Here is a 19,332-nt window from a genome sequence, read left to right on the forward strand (position 1 = left end):
AAAGTTTTAGGTTCATGGCAACATTGAGCTGAACGTACAGAGATTTCCTAGGTATACCCTACCCCCAGATGCATGGTCTCCCCCATTATCAACATCCTCTACCGGAGTGGTACATTTGTTATAGTAATGGATAAACTTACGTTGACACACCATTATTACCCAGAGTTCATAGTTTATATTAGGGCTTTCTCTTCATGTTACTTATTCTATGGGTTTGAATAAATCTATAATGACATGCATCCATCATTGTAGTATCATACAGTATACCTCATTACCCTAAAAATCTTCTGTGTTTTCCTATTCACCCTTCTCTCGCTGCTAACCCACGGCAACCACTTATCTTAGGTCAGGTAGAATGCCCTAAGAGCTTTAGATTCCATTTTCTCCTATTTATAAAATCAAACTTGTGATTATTTCTTTAACTGCAGTGCTTCACTCTCCACTCATGTTTCACCTTATTCCCAGGTTGTCTCTAGATTTTTTTCCACAGTTGCACAAAGCAATTGCTTTCCTATTTTATTTGTGGGCTGTTTGTGTTTACACAATGCATTCAAGAGTCTATGCTTGCCTATATTGAGTCTCTGTCACTGAGTCTTCCTTAAGTGTCAGCCATAAATGACTCATCAACTTTAGAGCTTTATACATTAACCAAGTTTTTGGTTTCTCTAATTCAAATATCTTTATGATATGGAGAAAAAAGTTAAGAGAAGGCCAAATGTAAGTGGTATAAAAATGAAAAAGGAGATCATCATTCTTTCAGAAAGCAGCATTTTTTCATTTCTATTTTCACATGGAGGAAACAGGTTCATAGAGGCTGCCCTAAGCACACCTGTCCACTATCTCTGCCTATGTGACATTGAATATTAATCAAAAATGGGAAGGTAGCCCTGGCCAGTCTAGCTTAGCGGACAGAGTGTCAGCCTGCATACTGAAGGGTCCTGAGTTCAATTACAGTCAAGGGTATATAACTAGGTTGCAGGCTCGATCCCTGGCCATGGTCCAGGCGAGTTCAGGAGGCAACCAATCAATATGTCTCTCTCACATCAATGTTTCTCTCTCTCTGTCTCTCCCCTTCCCTTCCACTCTCTCTAAAAATCAATGAAAAAATGTCCTCGGTGAGAATTAACAAAAAAATTAAAAATGAGAAGGTAGTATCTACCAAAAAGTTAAAAAAATGTACTCCAACACACACACACACACACACACACACACACACTGCATATATTTTTTAATGATAATACCCAATGTTGGCAAGAGTGTATTGAAATGAAAACTCTCATATACTACTAATGGTAGTATAAAATGTTCTCATCTTTTAAGTGGAAAAATGTTAATACTAATGCTTTATTTTACATTCATATTTTTTTCTTATAAATTTAGTTTCAAAAAATAATTTCATTGTCCATCAAGTTCCAGTTACAAGGATCTTCATTGCAGCACATTGTTGGAAAATATAACAGAAGCGAGCAAACAAACAAAAACAACAGTGTTCTATAATAGGAGATTGGGTAAATAGTTGTTATGCATTTGTATAAAGAATACATGCAAACAGTTTCATGAATGATGCTAAATTGTATTCAATACCATAGAAAATATTTATAACACATTGTTAAATATGAAATGGTTAAAATAGTATGTAAAATATAAAGCTAATTTTAATGTATATTTATATATTTACATATATAGAAAGTTTAAAGAATATGCCTGAAAATATTAACAAGGGTTTCTTTAGATAGTAAAATTGTATATAATTATGTTTTTACATTTTTATCTTTGTTTTCTAATTTACTTACAATAATAATATTCTATTTTGTTAATAAAAATGTTTGAAATAAAAATATAGCGGGTAAAATTTTTATCTGAATATTATGTCAAATATTCTGGAATATTTGGGAAAATTTCCAAAAGGGAAAAGAACCTCTCATAATGACTATGTAACATTTTTTCTTCCTAAAGGAAATAAGAAATAGTAATGTTATAGTGACTGTCCTTAAGGAAATTTGAACATAAGCCAGGTACCATTTTCTGTGATATTCATGTCCTTGGATTGAGAGAGCATGTGTAATATATACAGATTTACTGTTTAAAATCTTGAAATCTGACTAAGTCCCCCTACTTTATTAAGAAGCATTTAGTCTCTTTTTTTATTTATGAGATTTTGTCTGGGAGACAAATTTTATCATTAACTGAGCCTCTGCCCTACAAAAAAGATATAAAAGTCTCAAAACAAGCTCTCTTCTGTGAATTTCCTACGAGGCTGGGCTGCAGGCCTGACCATCCCTTCTCCATGACAAGGAAGCACTTAATGTTGAGGTCAAGATGTTTGGCCCATTCAAGTCTCTCCCCTTTGAGCAAAAGGCTCAAAGTAGTGTGAATAATGCCTAAACATCATTCGGCCGTTTTTCTAATAGGGAATAAAGGGGAATTTAATCCGATCTTGTGTCTTGGTATCCTGAACATTGTCTCATTGAAGTTCAAAAAACATCACAGTATAAGGTGGTCCAGGAAGGGTAAGCAACATAAGTGTTGATAGATTCTAAAACAGTATTAAAATGTGAAATTTTATGGAGATCTTATGTTTGAATTACATTCTTTTAACTTCACTACAACCTTGTTGCATCATTTTGTCATAATTATCTGCATTTACAAAGGAAACTGAGGATCTTGCCCAAAAATAGTCAGAGCTGGAATTTGAACTCAGATGTGTCTGACCCTAAAACCCATGCCCCTTAATTACTTACCTCTCACATATATACATTGTTTCAGATTCTGGTAGTTTCCTATGCATCATCCATTTCCCATGTTCCCTTACTAAAAAATACCCAATTTTGAGTGGGCTGACTGTGCACAGCCAAAACCCCTACCTTCCCAGACACCCTGGCAGCTAGAGCTGCAGAAGTGACCCAAATACAGATGATAAGAGTTAAATAGAAGTTGCCAGGTGAGGCTTTTGGGGAAATTTTATAAATGTTAGATGACAGAAATGCTTTTTAGACATTTTGCCCCTTTTTTCTTTATACCAGTACATGTACTGAGCCTGGAGGTTCAATAGCCATGTTGTTATACAATGAGGGTCAAATATGAAGATGAAGACACATGAAGGCTGAAGGAGCAGAAGACAGAACAGCCCAGATACCTAGTAGCATCACCGTTCTGCGTTCTGGACCTGCACTGTCTTCCCCTGGGTGTCTTACTGCATGAGAAAGATGAATCCCTACCTGCTAGGCCACCATTATTAGAATGGTTTTCCACTATTTTCAGATGAACACATCTTTTATCCTCTCTAAGGGGTTTACCATGAAAATTCCCTGATGAGATCCAGAAGTCTTGACTGTCTAACTAGCTATGACCTTGAGCGGTTTATCATCCTGTCTTCTTTGCTCATGCTCAATATATAGGGTTTATATATTTGGTCTTTAAGTCTCCCTATAGCATGAGCATTTGGTGATTCCAGAACAATATGAATCAGCACTCTTTCGTAATCTAGAGCTTCATGTCAAAACATATTTTATATTCTCAGTACTCAGAGTAAGCATCTGCTTAGCAATATTCTTTTCAACAGCTTTTTCCTTCCGCAATCTGATTCTTTTACAAGTATATTATTACCATAGTGGAGGAGAAAGCATTTGTTGTATAACCATTTAAAATGTATCTTGCCTGCATTTCTTATTTTTACCAATACTAACTTTTAGGGATACAGTCACTGAAACAAGGAAGCAAGACACTGTCCTGTAGAAACAGGCACCAAAAAACAAGGCCACTCAGAGAGCAAGCTCATTAGGGGAACCCTAGCAATGGAAAGACATGCTGTCCAGCATCAATGGGCTGACATTCAGCAGCAGCCAGCTGTTCCTTTTCCCCTCCAGAAGCTGCTTTTAGACACCATTTGCTCAGTGGAATTACCCCAACACTGTTACTGAGCTTCTGGTCTCCTCCCTTTGAACCCCGCTTTTTATATTTTTTTATATCATCAGTAAAACAGTCCATTTAACCAAGTCAAACTAGATTTTATCCTGGGTCAAAAGGAAATTAGTCTATGGAGAAAACATTTTGTCTTTAATTCAAAGGACATGAGACCCTCTGGCAGTAAATGCAGTGAATTAAAAACCCTTGGGTTTGGACCTGTGAAACCCAACTGGGGCTTGGTTCTGCCTCAGTCTATGTCCATGCTCAAGTTCTTGGACTGCTCTGGGTTCCAGTTTCCTTATGTGTAAAGTGAAGGGGTTGCACTGCATAATAAATGAGGTCTCTTACCATGCAAGGCTAGCCTTGGTTTACTGCATCACGGTGGGAAAGGCTCATTCCTTAGCATTTTGCATCACAAAGCCTTAGTGCAGTGGTTCTCAACCTTCTGGCCCTTTAAATACAGTTCCTCATGTTGTGACCCAACCATAAAATTATTTTCACAACTGTACTGTTGCTACTGTTATGAATCGTAATGTAAGTATCTGATATCCAGGATGGTCTTAGGCGACCCCTGTGAAAGGGTCGTTCAGCCGCCAAAGTGGTCGCGACCCACGGGTTGAGAACCGCTGCCTTAGTGTGACCTGTATTTCACCTTAATTCAGGTTATGCTGAGTTTGCTAATGGTTTTGCCAATACTCTTGGAGTAACACCATTTGTTTATAGTAGAGGCAGCATTGCAAAATGATGAGAAGCAGATCTGCTGGAACCAGAGAGCCTGGACTGGCTCAAATTCTGACTACTGTACTAGTTAGTTGTGGGGCCTCATTGTGTTTTGATTCATCTGTAAAATGGAAATGATAACAGCAACCACTTCAATGAGTTGTTGTAAGAATTAAATGATTTAATATATGTAAATATTAGCATACTGTCAGTACTATATGAGAGTTTATTACTATGTATTCAACTAATATTTCTTGAGCTCTGTATGCCTGGAAGCAGATGAGGCTCTTCACATCCATGTTGACTTTTGGTCCTAAAAAATCTACACCTACCCTTTCTCATATGATCAAAAGGAAAGGTTGCATATGTTCCCACACAGTCAATGGAAGATAAGGAAACTCAGCCCTGGCAGTCAAAGTCCAGAGCCCACACTCCTATTGACATGTGGTGGGGGTCCAGGCACGTGGGTATGATGCTATTAACAATGCTCGCGAAGGCCTCTCCAGTCCAAGATGCCTACTTTACCAATGCCTTAAATTCTACCACTAGCAGGACATGACTTTTCTCTTTCTACTGCAAATAAAAATGCTCTTGAGGGAGGTAAACCATTAAAGCCCTGACATCCTAATATTTTTTTGTTTAGTAGATCTTTCTGAAAGCAGTGGGCAGCTGGAAGGATCACGATACTGTGAGTTGAGAATCTGAAAAGCCAAGCAGCACACAGAAGGCAGTTTGTGAATTCCACAATGTTCTGGGCCCTGGGTACTTTCCCATGCTCATCCTTGGATCTTTACAACATCTTCTAATAGTGAATGATTCCTTGCATCTATTGTTTAAAATCTCACAGTATATTTTCACAAGTGGGACACTGAGAGGGAATTGAGTGAGCATTTAATGAGACTATAAATGAAGATGGTACAATTAATGATAATGCTAGGATTAAAATATATGTATATGAAATATAAAGAAGAGTTCCCACAGAACCTGAGTGGAAATCATCCACTGTAAATTTCCCTCATCTCTATGTGGTATCTGTTTCCTCATCACTATTAGTAGTACGATTTAATTAGTTGTTAAAAAATAATGTATCATGGGCCATTTTCCCATTTTGGTATTAAGTCATAATTTGTTTTCACCAATAAAAACATTATTTCTGAGAAGCCCAATATTGGGAATCAAACATTTCAGATACGCTTGGGCTATGACATTGCAGGATTAGAGTTCCTCTGTACTTCCTTCCTATTCCAAGAGCTTTAAATTGATGGACCACGCAGGCACTGTTGATTAAGCTCTTTCAATGACATCTTGCCAAGCTCTCTGACTGCCAAATCACAGTCCTCCAATATCTCTCATTACAGAGAAAAGAGAACAGAAATGTAGAAATTCAAATAAGCAGCTCTTTAGTCTCCAGTTTCCCCACTATCATAAGGAAACATCTATATATATAAAAACCTAAGCGACCTTAACAACCAGTCAACCGAACAACCAGTTGACCGGTTGCTATGACATGCACTGACCACAAGGGGGCAGATGCTCAATGCAGGAGCTGCCCCCGGTGGTCAGTGCACTCCCACAGCCAACCTCCCGCAGCGCCCCCGCCCCCCCTCCCCCCCGCCAGCCGGCCATTCCCGATCACTGGCCAGGCCAAGGGATCCCACCCGTGCACAAATTTGTGTACCGGGCCTCTAGTAGAAAGATAAGTATTGCATCCTATGAATGAATGTGATCTCTTTGTCAGTGAACACCTTCCAGCAGACATGTTCCAGGCAGAGCTAAGCCCTTGGGGGCAAACATATGAGTGGAAGAGAGTCCATGCACTAGATAAACTCAGGTTTCTGGAAGAGTCTGACATGCAAAAGACTGATCATAAATGGTACTGACATGAAGGCCAGAGAAAGGAGTGTCTACACCCAGTTGGGAAGGAAAAGAAAGGCTTCTCCAAGAGAGGCAAATTGAACTAGGTTTTAAATAAGCTAGGTTTTTTGGGTTTTTTTTAAATATATATTTTTATTGATTTCAGAGAGGAAGGGAGAGGGAGAGAGAGATAGAAACACAATGATGAGAATCACTGATCAGTTGCCTTCTGCATGCCCCACACTGGGGATTGAGCCCACAACCCGGGCATGTGCCCGTGACCAGAACTGAACCCAGGACCCTTCAGTCCGCACGCTGATGCTCTATCCACTGAGCCAAACCAGCTAGGGAAGCTAGGTGCTTTTTTTATTCTGAACGATCAGAAAGTAGGGACATTCAAACTGTATCTGCCTACATATATCAGTTTCCTGAACCCATGCTAATTTAGGAACAACTATAGACATTTGCCATTTAAAAAAGAAACAAAAAAGAGAAGAGCAATAAAAAAAAAAGTGTGACAATTTCAAATACACACATACTACTATACATGTAGAGACATGTACCTGTGTGCGATATGTGAAAAAATAAAGCTGTCTTGCAGTGGAAGTTCATTTAGATGTTATATGTCTATTAAAAATGAAACCATTTTATTTCCTTACTCTTTCTCAACTACAGACTATCTCTTCCTTAATGTGTGTTGAATTTATCCATCGCCATTACCTTAATCCAAGTCTTCATTGTCTGTCTCTCCTTGACTATTGCAACAGTCTTCTGTGTGTTCTCCCCACATCTACTTTTATTCCTCTCCGAGCTATTCTCAGTCCATTCTCTATTAGGGTTATCTCATACATAGTTGATCAATTTATTTACTAGCTCAGATCTCTTTAGTGGTTTTCCCTAACACTTAGGGTAGAATCCAAAAGGCACATGTTCTCATGTGACCTCCCACCTCCCGGCTGTGCCAGCCTCACTTCCTGCCATTTCACCAGTTCACCTCTGAAGCCAAATGGACTCCTTTCCATTTTCAAATGTGGAAGGCTCTCTCCCTACTCAGAGCCTTCACTCGTTTGTTTCCCTCTGCTTTTGCCAGACATTTCTATTCATCAATCGGGTTTCACCATCTCAGTTCTGACTCTTATTCATGGATGTCTTCCCTAACCACTATATATAAAGTGGCCCCCACCTTGGTTCCATCACTATACCCCATTTATTTACCTCATGGCACTTATGGTGAGATGTGGATAAACATATAATTGTGTATTTATCAATGTGGTTATTTGCTTAATGTCTGTATACCCCATCAGTGAAGGTAAAGGCCATGTCTGTATATCCTTAGTCCAGTGCAGTGCCTGCTCAATGTTTCAACTTATTCACTCTTATTGTTGATCCATGAGTGATTCCTGATCAATTCAGGCAGCAAATATATGATTAGTTTGCCTGATAATATCTTTCATTGGAAAGTGATTATATTGAATTTCAAGTACTGGAGGAATTCAAGAGGTATATACCACTGCCCTTTCACAGACAGTGTAAGTGGCAATGTGTATTTTCTGCATTTGATTTTTAAATTTTGATTATATGTAATATTCTCTATATAATAGTTTATGTAATATGATAATTTGGTGGATCTTAAAAACTCTCTTGTCTATGACCCTCATTTATAAATTATGTCCAAAAAAGTAAAAAGTAAAGAAGCCTGGCTAAGTTCACAAAAGGAGTTAGTGGCAATACCACATGGAAATCCAGGGCTCCTAATATTGGGGATAGAACCCTCTCTACCATATAACCACATAAGATAGAATTCTAGGTTACTATTCAGAATTCTACACACACACCAAAACAAAAACAAACAAAAAAGAGAGAGAGAAATATAGCAGGAGAAAAACAGTCTTGAAATCTACTTAGAAATTATAACATTCTGGCACAGTGGGAGCAAATTTGTTCTCAACCACTGCTCAATAAAATGATCAATGAAATATGTTCTGTCCTTTCAGTTCCCAAGTCCTAACTGATTAAATAGGCATTTAGAAGAGTAGACAGTGTTTAACTTTTCTAACTCTGGAAACATTATGTAATGTCTTACTGTATTGAGTTATTATGCAGCTAACTGTCTTCCAGGGAGAAACAGTAAACCCTAGGGGAAGCAGAGCTCACTAAGATCTTCCCATTTATCTGTGTTAGTTTGGTAGGGAAAGTAGAAAGAACACCCATTTGAAATGCCTCGATAGTACTAATAATGAGAACCTCATTATATAAGAAGAGTTACTTAGCAAAAAGAAGTTGAAGATCAATGATGCTAGATAAATTTTTGTTCACATATTTATTTATTTATTGTAATTAAAAGAAAGTTCAGAGAGGACCTAGCCCAGTGATGGCGAACCTTTTGAGCTTGGTGTGTCACCATTTTGAAAAACCCTAACTTAACTCTGGTGCCGTGTCACATATAGAAATTTTTTATATTTGCAACCATAGTAAAACAAAGACTTATATTTTTGATATTTATTTTATATATTTAAATGCCACTTAACAAAGAAAAATCAACCAAAAAAAATAAGTTCGCGTGTCACCTCTGACACGCGTATCATAGGTTCACTAGGTCCTAGCCCAACAAATGCATCACTCTGCACACAAAAAACATCACAGCCTGAGCTTGGGTACAATTCCCTTGCTTCTTAATATTGAATTTCTCAGAAATTAGTTGCCTACTTTTTAAGGGTTTCTTTGGTGGAGTTAATAATGATTTAATACAGAAAATGAGATTCCCTGAAGCTTACCCTCTGGAAATACCAATAACTTTATTATGATTAAAATCTATTAAAAGATGAGTTCACTGAGAGAAGAAATAGCTTATCATAAAGTTCTCTTTAAGTCTTAGCACAGTACTGGGTTTTAACTTCTATGAAAACTTAAAGAATAATATTAAAGCTTAAAAATATAAAACCAAACTAATCAATTTTCAACTATTCAACATTTACTTTCTCTTAACTTTCTGACATCACTTACCTATTATTCTTAAAAATTTTTATTATTGCCGTAGCCAGTTTGGCTCAGTGGCTAGAGCATCAGCCTGGTGATTGAAGGGTCCCAGGTTCAATTCCAGTCAAGGGCACATACCGGGGTTGCAGGCTTGATCCCCAGTAGTAGGGCATGCAGGAGGCAGTCGATCAATGCTTCTCCCTCATCATTGATGTTTCTATCTTTCTCTCCCTCTCCCTTACTCTCTGAAATCAATAAAAATATATTTTAAAAAAAATTTATGATTTACTTTCATTATTACTACATTTAATACATAAATGTTATAACTCATGAGCACAAGGATTGATATGAAGCCTCATAAAGTTATTTGTATTTTTCTTAGAAATAAAGGAAGTAAGGAAGGAAGGAGGGTGATAAGGAGGGATGAGAGTAGGATGAGGAAAGAAGGAAAAAATAAACTCTAGACCAGTGGTTCTCAACCTGTGGGTCATGACCTCTTTGGGGGTCGAACGACCCTTTCACAGAGGTCGCCTAAGACCATCGGAAAACACATATATAATTACATATTATTTTTGTGATTAATCACTATGCTTTAATTATGTTCCATTTGTAACAATGAAAATACATCCTGCATATCAGATATTTACATTATGATTCATAACAGTAGCAAAATTACAGTTATGAAGTAGCAACAAAAATAATTTTATGGTTGGGGGTCACCACAACATGAGGAACTGTATTAAAGGGTCACGATATTAAGAAGGTTGAGAACCACTGCTTTGGACCCTCAGGAAACAACAGGGTGAACAAAATTAATACTTTTTAAAACCAATTCTCAAAATTTTGAGCCACAGCAGTGGGATTTTAAACTATGTTGTGGTAGTTCCCCATGAATTCTACTAACACTAATCATCCTAGTTATTCACCGAAGCAGCATCAGGGTTGAGTACTGATAACTGACATATACTTTCTAAAGTCCCATTATAGAAGATTCTGCAATATGAAGACCCTTACACTGACTACACAGGATAGTCCTGGGCTAAGTAGAGTTTAAGACTTTTAACAACATACAGCTGTCATCAAGCATGACCTTCTGTCTCAAACAGGCATGGAGCCTAGCTTAACTAAGAACTGGTTTGAAGTTCAGTTCAAGGTGAAGCAGAGGTCACATGCTTGTCACCTCAACCAAGTTTCTCTGTGCAGCCTCTCAGTGAACTACAGAAATGCCTCTAGGGAGGTTCTGGCTTTGTCCTGCCCACGATCTGTTCTCATAGGCTTCACATGGAACAGATGCTGAGCGACATTTCATAGAATAATCGAAGCTGATTTCCCTGCCGCAAACCCACACATACACACAAGGGCTTTCTCTGTCATGTTTAATGACACAACTACACTTCAAGAAAGCCATACATCCTGGATATAAGTCTGTTAATTTGAAACCAGTCAATGTTTCTGGAGGCTGCTTCTCATGCAATGCAAACTCTAGGAACACAGGGAATGTTATCATCTGTTTTTCTTCCTGTACTACACACATACTGTCATTTGGTTAAATATTAATAGATGACAAAAGGAAAATTCCGATAAAAATACCCAAATATTTAATCTGCAAAAAGAAAATAAAAAGTCTTTCACTTCAAGTCTGTCGTTTCTGAGGGTGGTATAAATGGCTAAATATTTTACATTTGCTTGGAAACATCAGGGAACGAATACTCCACATCAGAATTTATTCTCAAAATTCAGTAAGTTTATGGGGCCACAATGAAAGACTCTATGAATATGCAAGGGAGTTGGGCTATATAATATCTAAGGTTTCTCATAGCCTTAACATTCTCTTGATTCTGCAATGGAAATACAGGACATGGGCAAAGATTGGGGGATAGGGGGTGGAATGAACAGAGTATAAATGAAGACTCTAAGAAGTTACCTTTGGAAATACCAAATAATTCCATTATTAATGTCACGTATTAAATTAATTTTTCAGACTACCCAGACACTGTGCTAAATCTGAAGTATTAATATTCATAAAAATTTTTCCCAAAGTTTTTCTTCAAAAAGACTTAAATTTGCATATGGAATTTATAATTCACAAAGCAATTTCATATACATGATCTGGTTTAATCCTGAAAACAATTCAGCTATTAGGGATTAAGAGTATGACTGGGCCCTCTCGCCCACCATAGCACAGTAGCAAACAACAGCCACAGACAACAGCACCTGCATCCACCAGGCCTCCCGAGATGGGATTTTTGTTCTCATGCTGACCTTCTTCTCATTTAGCTACCAGTTTAGACTCTCTTTCGTGACTTATAAACCAGGACTAATTATGTACCATGATTATGCCACTCATTAGACCATCCCTGGAAGTTTCAGGTACATAAGAGCCTCTGGCCAGGCTGGTGTGGCTCAGTAGTTGAGCCTCAACCTATGAACATGGAAGTCACAGTTCCATTCATGGTCAGCGTGCATGCCTGGATTGCGGACTTGATCCCCAGTGTGGGGCATGCAGGAGATGGCCGATCAATGATTCTCTCTCATCATTGATGTTTCTATCTCTCTCCCTCTCCCTTCCTCTCTATCATCAATTTAAAGAACATTTTTTAAAAGAGCCCCTCTGTTAGTCTTGGCCTGCAGAACCTTCAGTATAGCCCCTCGCTCTCCCGCCATTTCTTTTCATGGAAATAAGCAACAATAAATTCTCATTCAGTAATATAATGTGAAATATCACTATGCTTCTGAAATGAAAACTAATGTTCACTCTTGCACCAATGAAAATGTCACATGATGCTTTTAGCTTCAGGGTAGCTCATTTACATGGCTCCTTCCAAGGCTCTGGGAGGGACCATAGCAGTGTATTTATAAGCACAACTTTTTATTAAATTTCCAAGTACAGTATAATTTTTTTCTTTTTCTTAAATAAGGCCCTCCAAATCAGACCCAACAACTTTTAAATCGCCCCCTACTTTTGAGAGTGGCATAGGCAACTGGATTACACACTGCAGCTATTAATTCTATTTCTATAGGAGTGATTATAGCATTAGCGTGATACCTTAAAACAGGTTGATAAGAGCAAATTTTAAAGCAGTTTCTTCAGAGAGAGAGCAAAGCTTTTTTAGGTAATAAAGTTTAGCGGAGCGTCTCAAATTAAGGAATAAAATTAGGATTTTTAATAACCAAACACATAGGGGACTCTATCTCCACTCCACTAATGATTAAAAATTAAAGTGATATTATACAACTAATGGGAGATTTAGAGGAATACTCAAGGATTTTAACACTCTTCTATAATAGATAAGTATGAGATAAGGTAATTTCAGAGAATATTGTGATGCCGTTTAAGTCATTTTAAAAAATGAGCTCAGCTTCAATTTGAATCAGTAAAATTGATAAAAAAAATTTTTTTCAAAGCTAAACTACATGTACAGTATGTTAGATAATATGTTTATGTTTGTGTACAAGCACCCATATGCCAAAAAGATATAGAAAAGCAATATATATCCAAAAAGTTAGAGTAAATAGCTTAGTGATGAGAATTCTTGCCTTTATATTTTCCTTTATTTTAGACATTTTTTATAGTGAATGTAAACCATACTTATAATACAAAATAAAAAAGTAAACATTCATTGTCAAGAATGCCTTTTATGTCAAGTGGTGCTTCAAATACAATTATATCTGCATTCAGTTCAGGCTCCATTAAATTGAATTTGGTTTCCCCAATTTGGGTCACCTTTGAATCCCTCTGTTATGAGAAGCCTTCCTAAGGATCTACACAAAAATATAAAGTAACAACTTTTTGAAAATAAAGATTATTTTTTTCTCATTTCTGGCTATAAAGTAACTAGAAGTGGATAGGAATTTATTCCTTCTTCAGAATTAAAAAATATAAAAATTAAAAACAAAGCTGATGAGAAAACAATCTGAACTTTGAGAGGCTACAAGTACTCTCAGCAGCTGAGTTAAATCATGAGTTAACTTTCACATAATGTTTTGATTTCCGTTATAACTTTTAAACATTTTCAGAATAGCCTGCTTCCTTCAAGAACCAGGTGATAAAATGAAAGTAATTTACTGCTAATCAAGAGTCTGGCATATAGGCCTAACCAATGGACACAGACAACAGGGGGGTGAGGGCATGAGTGGGGGGGGGGGGTAATGTGGGGATAAGCACACATATGTAATAACTTAATCAATAAAAATATTTTTTTAAAAAGAGTCTGAATAAGTGAATCAGAAAAAAACTGGGAACATAAGCAAGTATAATAAGCAATCACATAAATAGAAACTCAAAATGGAGAAAAAGGGGGGGACTAAAACAGCCTAGTTGCTTAAGAAAACTACTAAAGGTGAAAAAATAAATGTATTACCTTCACCTCAGATAAACTTAAAATATAGACTGAAACTCTCAATTTTCAAGTTATACATTCAACTAATAATAAAATGGTGACAGCAAGAAAGAAAATACTACAGTGAAAAGAGAGAAGAGAAAAGGTCCCAGGTTCGATTCCGGTCAAGGGCATGTACCTTGGTTGCGGGCACATCCCCAGAAGGGGGTGTGCAGGAGGCAGCTGGTCGATGTTTCTCTCTCATCGATGTTTCTAACTCTCTATCCCTCTCCCTTCCTCTCTGTAAAAATCAATAAAATATATTTTAAAAAGAGAGAGAGAGAGAGAGAGAGAGAGAGAGAGAGAGAGAGAGAGAGAGAAGAGAAGGATAAATGAGAAGGGAGGGGAAGAAAGGAAGAAGGGAGGAGTTGGAGGGGGAAAGGAAGAAAGGGAAGGAGGGAGGGAAGACAGCAGGGAGGAAGGGAGGAAGGCAGGAAGGCGGGAGGGAGGGGGGCAGGGAGGAAAAATTCTCCACATGGTCTAATACCAGCTATACCACAATACTTTTTTTGTAAATGGCCAGTAAGTAGAGAAAATAAAGTCACATACAATAACTGAATTAAGATACAGAGAACGTTCTCTGTACATATTTAATTGCCTCAAGTGACATAATATCAGTTAAAATAAAGTTAACTGTTGAAAGTGGTAAAGCTGTATTTTTATAACCCTTTCTTATAGAAGATAATAACAATATCTAGTCCAATTCCAGGATTTGTTAAGTGGAAATTACCAAAGGTAAGTTACAGAAGAAATATAAAAACTAGCGTGGAGCATTCTTGAAGCTCAAATGCCAACGTTAAAGCACTTTAAAGCTCTATTTTGTCACTTAAATGATCTCATTACATTACATTTTTAATATAACTTTGCTCACATCAATAATAGAGAGTTTTACCTTTTTGTTTAAATAATGAACTGGATTTTTAAAATTTTTCTTATTTCAAGAAACCTAAGCAATTTTTCTCTCCCCAGAGTTCTGTGGTCATTAATGCAAGCTGAAGAAGTGCATTTGACTAGACTCTCTAAATTATAAATGACCACTGATGATTTGTTTAAAAGATAAGCAGGTATTTAAGTTATGAGAGGACCAAAAATGCTCTCAGTTTTATCACTATCCATGAATATTTTCATTAAACTGTTGTTAGGGTGTGATGTGGTATGTTTTTTTCAGAAATTTTTATTATACTGTAGCCAATCCTTATGCCACAAAAATAGACAGAAATGGAAATAGCTGATATTTAGATCATGGAAATAATTGTAGCCAACAAATGATATATTGATACATATATACACATTTGCTAATGTATTATAATGAACACTGTCTCCAAGTAGATGAAAAAATGAATAATATAATCTGGAAAAATTAAATATTTAGTGTATTTAGAGTTTATCTCTTCCAAAATCAATACAAATGTTTAATGTATTCTTTAAAATCTACAATGAGGAAAATATTACATATATAAGTTGTCTTGACCCAAATTACAAAACAATGAAACTTAGAATTTTAAATTATGCTATAAAGTCTCCAGTGTATATTTAAATCAGTTTGTTTGTTTGTTTGTTTGTTTTTAAATATAGCTTTGGGGAGCGTAGTGTTTATTAAAATCACTTACTATTTCAAATTCCTGGGACATTTGTTTTTAAATATATAAAACAGAAAAATGATATTGAATTTCTATGGTTATGAAGATAATTAAAAATGCATGCAAAGCATATGGCATGGTACCTGGCACTTAATATTTTGAAACAGTTTTTTAAAGCTTAAACTAAAAGAAAAAAATGATTAGTTTTGTAAAATAAAGTATGCTGATTCCTTAGAAGAAAATTTTTTGCTAATACTAAAAACTGAGTTTTTCTGCTTTATGATGGCACTAAAATAACACAAGAGATTTTAAAAATCAGAATGAATCCATGGTAGCACTAAAAATCTGGGAAGGGTGCCAGCCGCAGACCAGAACATTTGGGGATTTTCTAGAAGGTACAGGCAGATGGGATCAGATTGATGGTATACTAGAAGAGAGCTGAACCTGTAGCACTGAACAGGCATAATAGGAGGCTACTAAAGAAGTGAATGTTCCTCTTGGAATCCAAGAAGAACATCAAGATCAAAGACAGCAGGGAATGGACGCACAATTGTGTAGTAGAATGGCGAGCTGCAAAATTGCTGCCCTGCTGATTGTACCATGAAGGCCTCAGGAAGAGGTCCCTAAATAAAATGGAAGATCTGCCATCGGACACATACAGAAGTTACTGGGGCAAAAGAAGGAGAACCACGGTGGTGCTCCAGGTAACTTCAGGCACCTTGTAAACAAGGAGCCCCTACAACTATTAAGAAAACTCTCTGGGTAAATTAGAAGAAATATCTTCCTAGTCACAACCATATACCCTCTGTGCACACAAATCTCCTCTATAAATAAAATCTAAATTTATTCACCAAGGGAATTAGTTTATTCACTTTTGCTGGGAAACCATCTCTAGCTATCATTACTTACCAATCTCAGTTCTCAATTATAAATACAAATATTTCAGAAAAGCCAACTATGTGGAAACAGTTCTTAGGCCCAACCAAGGAACTAATATACCATGGATGCTTATCTCTTTTTCCTAAATATAATATAAGAATGAATAAAATATAGGAGGATATTCAAAGAATATATTATTCAATTAAATAGGAAGACACTATTACAAGATTATATCTTAATTTTAAATGCTTTGTTTTACTGAAATTTTAATAATATATTCAAGGTTTATATTAGAAGTTAAAGTATTTTTCAACATAAAAAATTTTTAATGAGTCAATGTGTTAACTATTTAATTACATGATCATCCTAAAACTAGGACAACATATTTCATAAAATTTAAGACTTATTATTCATGTTTAAAAATTATACTGAGTTAAAGATAGATGAAATCTCTCATGTTGTTGAATGGTATCTATCAAATACAAATAAAAAACTTATTAAGAGGTAAACAATGAAAAAATTTTAATATCCACTATCAGCATAATTATGTAGCATGGTTCATAGCCAATGTAAAGGACAAGAAAATAAATTATGCATAGCTAATGCAATAAGACAAGAAAAAAGATGAATCATCAATTATGAGCTGAAAAGCAACAAAAGTCATTTTGTAGTAGACTACATGTTTATCTACTAGTTAATACTGGAGATAAACTAGAAAACAGAATGAAAATGAAAGCACACAATGTTGACCAGATACAGATCATCCAATCAAAATCAATAACTTTTCTAATAATCAATCAAGAAATATTGTGAAAAGCTCCAATTCACAATTGAAGTAACAAATCTAAAAACAGTAGGAATAAGCTGAACAAGAAATGTACCAGACCTATATGAATGGGAAGACAGTATTACAAGATTATATCTTATTTTTCAATGCTTTGCTTTACTGAAATTTGACAGTCAGTGCTGAAATTAATTTGAAGAATAAGCAGATAATATAATTTAAAAATATGGAGAATAAATAAAACGGGAATAATAAAGAGAATAATAAAACAGGATGGCATATTATACTGCATAGAAAGCTACAGCTAGATGAACAGAACTGCAGGACTGGCAGCCACTGAGAACTCACTGTGTGCCAAGCACTGCTGTAAGTGTGAGATAGTATATAGACAGATATATCTCTATCTACTTTCCTACACAGACATATAATCATTTAATCCTCAAAACAACCCTATCATTGTTATCACCATTTTTAAAATGTGGAAATTGAACCACAGAGAAGTTAAGTAACATACCTAATGTTACACAGGTAGTGGGTTTTGTTTGTTGTTGTTTTTTAATATATTTTATTGATTTTTAGAGAGGAAGGGAGAGGGAGAGAGAGATAGAAACATCAATGATGAAAGAGAATCATTGATTGGCTGCCTCCTGCCCGCCCCCTACTGGGGATCTAGCCCGCAACCCAGGCATGTGTCCTTGTCCAGAATCAAACCTGGGTGGGACCTTTCAGTCCACAGGCTGATGCTCTATCCATTGAGCCAAACCAGCTAGGGCACACAGGTAGTGTTTTTCAAATCTATTAGACTGAGGGAAGTTGCTCAGTTTCCTCTGTCAAATATCCATTTTCTCAGTCAGATGTACAACCAGAACTATAACTTTAGCATGTGAAGTGCAGATTTTTGGGGTTGTTTAAAGACTCTTCATGTACTTTAGTCCTTAATCATGCAATTGATAAAAGTGATGCATTTTTAAGGTACCCCTAGCATATCTTTAGTACTCAAAGTATTGGAATGATGAATGAACAGTAAACTTGAATACTGAGTTTCTGGTCTAAAGCATTTTATCATTAATGTATTTTCTAATCTTTGAAGTGAGAATAGCAATGCAAAATTTTCAGTTACTGCAAGAATTACATGAGATATGTGATTTATGTAGTCTACCTGTTGGATGAATAATCTCATCACCCAAAGATAACCTATATTATAATTTTAATACATTCCTTTCTAACCAGTTTGATGGTTATAACAGTAGAATAATTTAGAAGTTGGCCTGCTTGTACTTACTATTGTATAATAAAGATGTTTACCATGTTTATGTTTCTATTTAACCATGATTTAACACCTAATGTTCTACTGAGCCAAGGTATCCTAATTCACATAAGCATTCCACAATTACTGTTAATTTATTTTGAATTCGCTTTGTTTTGCCTCTGTAATTATACATAACACCACAACGAGTTTGTACATATAGTGTTGTCTATATTTCCATAAAAACTAGAATTCCTGGGGAAAGATTATAAATAATTTTATTTTAATACATATGCCAGGTTGTTTTTCAATTTCTGGTAGAAAAACAAGTTACCACCAACATACAATAATACCAGCTTCAAACTTCATTACTTAGAGACACTTTTGCCCTTAAACAATCATTATAGTTAAAACTTAAAACAATGTTCCTAACAGCATAGCTGTTCTTGTTAAAAGAGATCTTCCTTTCCAAATCCTGAGGCAGTAAAATTAATCAGCAGAGTCCACATCAGTTCACAGTGTAAGTACACATCCTCTACCTCTTTCCTTTCAGTTTCAACATGTTGACAACATGTAATCATTCTTAAAGAGGAGTTCATACATATAGTTCCAAAATTTTACTAAGGGTAGCTGAGATTTGGGTGGAGTACATAGCTTAAGTTTTGAGACTTATGGCAAGAAACCATGCTCAGTAGAAAGCATTTCTCAGTGCAGACAGGGGATTCAGAACAAACGGCTCGAACATCTGCCCCAGGCCAGCTCTTTCCCATTTTTGTGAGAAACTAGAGGCCTGGTGCAAAGATCCGTGCACAGGGGACGGGGGGAGGGGGGCGGGGGGGGGGGGAGTTCCCCTCAGCCCAACCTGTGCCCTCTTGGAGTTCGGGGCTCTCACAGTCCAGGACCCTTTGCTCCTTACCACTCGCCTGCAGCGGAGGTGGGAGAGGCTCCCACCACCACCACTGGGCTCACCAGCCATGAACCCGGCTTCTGGCTGAGCAGTGCTCCCCC

General features: G+C 36.5%; 1 protein-coding gene across 1 annotated transcript in view; it reads right to left on the reverse strand.

Moving 5' to 3' along the window:
• GRM1 (glutamate metabotropic receptor 1) overlaps positions 1-19,332 on the reverse strand; it is a 304,715-nt gene that overhangs the window by 212,454 nt on the left and 72,929 nt on the right. The gene's annotated exons all lie outside the window — the stretch shown is intronic.

The sequence above is a fragment of the Myotis nattereri genome (assembly GCF_964212035.1).
Source record: "Myotis nattereri genome assembly, chromosome: 6".
Classification (NCBI taxonomy): domain Eukaryota; kingdom Metazoa; phylum Chordata; class Mammalia; order Chiroptera; family Vespertilionidae; genus Myotis; species Myotis nattereri.